Genomic DNA, 5,080 nt, shown 5'->3' with positions numbered 1-5,080 from the left:
CTCAAGAGCTACCCGGACTTTGTTTTACTAGATTTCAGCCTGTTTTTAAAGCAATGAGAATGATACAGCAGCCAATGAATCTTTTCCACCACACTCGCTGTGCTGTTTGATTTACATGCGTACGAATTGCCTATTCATGAGATCGTCTCCTGACTCACTCTCTCATATTCATATATATTAGCAGCAAGGATATTGCTTATTGCGCTGGTGCAATAAGCAATATCCTTGACAATTGGTTATTGCAATTGACAATTCTTATATTATTAATTCGGGTGTAATAAATTATGAAAAAAAGCATTCTATTTATGTATTTTTCTGTCGATGGTGCACATCTGAAACAACAGTATACAACAGTAACACTGCATACAAAGTAATAAGATAAATGAAGCATTAATAATAATATATACGATTTTCAGTATTATGTTAATATGTCTAGAAGCATTATTTTATTTTGTTGAATTTATTTCTGTGTTTTATTTGCTGTGAAAACAAAACTGTCTCATTTTTAAATAAAGTATTTTCGCCTCCTTATCTATTTTTTCCTCATCGTCCTTGCAGGTGGTGGTCATTGCACAGTTCCTGCGGTCTATTTTTCACCTTTGAATTTCAAAGCAGCAAGGAGATTAGAGCTCCCTCCTTGCTGGTTATTGTATATTTTATCTTCCAGACTGAAAATAGACTAAGCTTTCATTTCGAAGATGAACCGGTTGAGGAGGTACCGTACCTCTGTCATCCTCCTAACTAAAAATATTAGTCAAAGTAATCTTTCCGACTATATTCAAATTGAAATTTAATTAAATTCGACTCAATATTCGTCTATTTTTCGAAAAATAATTGAATTTTATAAAGAAAGACTAATTTTTTAATAGAAGTAAAATTGACGGACTGCACGCTGAAATCAGTAAAAAGAAGGATGGTAAATCATGAAATATTTTGCCACTCACTTTTAATATAATAGGCGTTTGTTTTATCCTCTGATATAAGAAATAAGATAAGAAAAATTTCTTTAGTTAAGAAATTCATTCGACTGAAATAAACATCTGAATCGAATTTCTATTAAATTTATTTCGCTTAATGCAGTCTGAAAGATTTCTTCGACTGATATTTGTAACCGCAAACATGATATAGCTGCTCTCAAAAACTTAATTACTTGCATGTGATAAAAATATAGTCTACTTTTTATATCGAAGATAACACATAATGGTCCATTTTCACGTGGGTAACCATCGTACCAACTGTCTTGTCAGTAGATTTATTTACATTCCAGTGTTTAAATAAGAACAAAGATTCTTCTAACTTACCTAAATTTTCTATAACTCCCCCTTTAATATATATCTATCAAAAACGGGTACACTGAGATAAACACTAGGAACATACAATCTACAGTCAAAATATTATGATCACCTCTCTAATAGCTGGGTAGGTCCTCCTCCTGTTCAGCCAGTACATCCAATAGGGCATTGACTGTATAATGACTCTAAACGTTGCAGGAGGAATGTTGAACCATGTCACCAAATTGTATCAGTAAATCTGAGATAATCTATGGTGGAGGATATGAAAACTTCGGAGCTGTTGATTCACGTAGTACGACAGATATTCTTTGGGATTTATATCCGGCAAATCTCCTCCGGATATAAATCCCAAATCCGGATATAAATGCCATTTTATCTCCTCCACCATAGATTATCTGAGATAATCTATGGTGGAGGAGATGAAAACTTCGGAGCTGTTGATTCACGTAGTACGACAGATATTCTTTGGGATTTATATCTATGAATATAGAGAGATGGAACAAGCCAATCGTCGTTAGAACAGAGCAACTGATAAATATTTAAAAAGAAATAATACTTAAAGGCACTCCAAGTAAAAAGAACCCAAGGGAAAAAAAATTGGAAAAGTAAAAATTAAAAAAAAAGGTATTTAAATAAGAAAAGCTTAAAAACGCCACTTTGAGTTCCATAGGTGGGGTTAAAAGAATGAATACTTTAATCAAAATTTGCGTTTGCTGCTCGCTATTTTTAGCCATGAACTGAGAATAATTGATAGCACTTGCAATAATCTTATTCTCTCCATATTTCTGGAGAGAATAAGATTATTACAAGATTATTATAATTGGAAAAAATACGTAAATACATATGATGTTTTCTATGTATTGGACAAACTGTTATCTTTTTACAGAAATAGTGAAACTAAGGGAATGATATGTATTAGGTAAGGTTTTACAGAGCAGCTGCAGTAGAATTTGGACTCAGCTATGTATGGAAACGCATATTCAAATAAAATTATAAATTCCTAACTTGTAGAGCCAATTAGCCGCGTCCTGTTTCAACAAAGCCAAAGATACGAAACACTCCGTATACAGCTTGGTAATAATATTCGCTGCACGATTAATTATTGAATTCATGCAAAACCACAAGCTATCGAAACAGCGAATATAGCTGCTCCAAAACACTGATTCATCAACACGTTTAAGTCCTTTTTGGTCATGCCTTCATTAGTCCTGCTTTCATTTAGCTTGTTTCGCTGTACAGTAAACAAATGTTTTATTCTGTGGACAGTCGTTCCATTTCTGGTATAACATGATAAATTTTCTTTTAATCTTTAAATGCAGAATAACAGGAACAGTGTGGCTTTGTGCTTCTGTCTTCCCCCCACGTAAAAATCGATTTTTGTTTGGCTAGTTTACAACTTTCATTACATTCTGATGTAGAAGAGGTTCGCTCACCCAATCAGAACGTTGATCATGAGATCAATCTTTCTTACAGTTCTTTCTTTTTTTTTTTTCTTTCTTCTTAATAACGGTTAAGCCAAATCTTCAATATACGAGTTTCGGAGCATCTTATGAGGGATGAGGATCTGTTAAAAAAGGCATACAGAGAAGCGACAAGATTAATTATAGGAATAAACGATCATGTTACTTTTTAACTATTGTATCTTTTAATTATTTTTTTTTTTTAAACAAGTAAATACATCACAATGCTGATAGCCACAGTAGAAGTATATTGGTATATGGACGAATTTCGAATGGGAATGCAATCAGTGAGGAGTCTGGTTAAGCGAGGTTAGTAGAGATTAAAATGCGAATGAAACAGTACTGCATCACCGATTTAAATTCAACTTGGGAGGCGAAGCATCCACACATGCATATCAACCTTGCTTGTTCTATTGATTCGTGAAATTGTCTCATAAACTCATTCTATTCTTCGTTTCTATCCTTTGGTAAACGTATACACAAAATACCTCTATCATGAGTCTATAAAATTGATTTTAAAATATAGTTTGGCTTTGATTTACACAAAAAAAACAAATCTTTTCGGCAAATAGGGGAAAGGAATAGAATATTTACAAGGATTACTGAGAGAAGTAATACCATAGGGGTTAAGTTAGTAAGTAAGTAAGACCATAGGGATCAAGCTGTTCTCTATAACTATGACGCGTTTAGGATTTGTCGTTATTCCGAAATATTCCTATCATAATAGCTTGCATATACAACAGAACTTAAGGAACATCTGTGTCACGTCTTACTCATAAATAACAATTAAAAAAAGCGGATGCTTCTACTTGGAATTCAAAATTCGACTCAATCATTTACTGGCATGACAGTGTTTCCTGTAGAACTTATGGGAAGAATAACAAATAGTTTAAATACGTGTAAACCTCGCAAAAAAAGTGTACCTAAACGGTTGGGTTTGGCTGTTTAAGGTTTAAAGCAGAGGAGACTAATATAATTATGAGCTGCCGTATATTTTGCTAGGTTAAAGTAACAGAAAACAACCGTTTCAAGTCCTTTCGAACAATCAATCCCAAACTACTTCACTTCACTCTGAGGTGTATAAAAAAAAAAAAAAAAAAGATTGGAGTTTTGTTTTAGTATTGGTATTAGTATTAGAATTAGTATTATGATCACTAAGTGATGCAAGAAAGCGAGTATTTTTCTATGCATCAGAAAAAAAAAAATAAATTCTGCCATCCACACCTTCCCCGTCAGCGGAAAGTGCGTGTGTAATTTCGCTTTAATATTCACCATTCTATTAACTCTACCACTATTACAGGCAGTTCATATTTGTATGATTTATGGCACGCTACCGAAGGTGAATCTCATAAGATCCAGCCTTCAGTTTGCCAGCACCAGAACTTTCCGACACTAACATACTTAAAATAAACTCCGCCCAAGGTTGCTAATACCATCCTCCAACACGAGGGAATCTAAGTTCGCCTCATCCCTGTTTCCTGTCCTGAAATATCAGCATCGAGAGCCTCTACTTGTTCGCAGCCGGGAATCAAGGCTCCCTCCAGTGAGGATAAGCATAACAACCTCTAATACCATCCGCATAATGTTCCAGAACATCAGGTCCTTAAGAAACAAAATAAATGCACTGGAAGAGATTCTACTCTGAATCTCCTTAGACATCTTGTGCCTCGCTGAAACGTGATTAGAAACGAACCAGACAGATATAAACTGCTCCATTTCCGCAGGCTTTCATGTACTGGCTGCCTCTCGCGATAACCGCACAGGGAGTGGAGTTGCTATAATCTTCAATACGACAAAGTTCTCCATCGTATACACTGTCTCAAGAATCTCTCAAGATGTGGAAGCTTTAATGATAACTCTGGAACATCAATATACCACTATAGACGTCGCATCCCTGTAGCTTCCTCCAACGCCAACTGTGATGCCATCGATGAAGCCACTAACTGGTTAATAAATAATTTGCACCCAGCAGCCACTCATATCGTATGTGGAGACTTCAATCTGCCGCGATCTACCCAACACATCAAACGTCGTTTCACAGAATCTCTCCAATCAATCCAAATCTTCCAAATTAGCAACCGGCCAATGAGTGATCAAAACGTGCTGGACATAGTCTATTCTATGGCGCTATTTCAACTCGAAGAAACCACAGCTGACATGTTTCAATCAGACCACCAACCAATCATATTTACAGCTCTTCTACCCAAAAAAATATTTCAAAACTCCCAAAACCAAATCTCTGCGAAAGGTCACCACTCCAAACTTTCTGAATCTAGCGCTCTGCATTGAAGCTGCATCCACAGTCACATGTAACATCTTAGATGGATG

Source organism: Mastigoproctus giganteus, chromosome 11 (genome assembly GCF_048544385.1).
Source record: "Mastigoproctus giganteus isolate SK-2022 chromosome 11, ASM4854438v1, whole genome shotgun sequence".
NCBI classification, from domain to species: Eukaryota; Metazoa; Arthropoda; class Arachnida; order Uropygi; family Thelyphonidae; genus Mastigoproctus; species Mastigoproctus giganteus.
Note: the sequence above shows the minus strand (reverse complement) of the source record.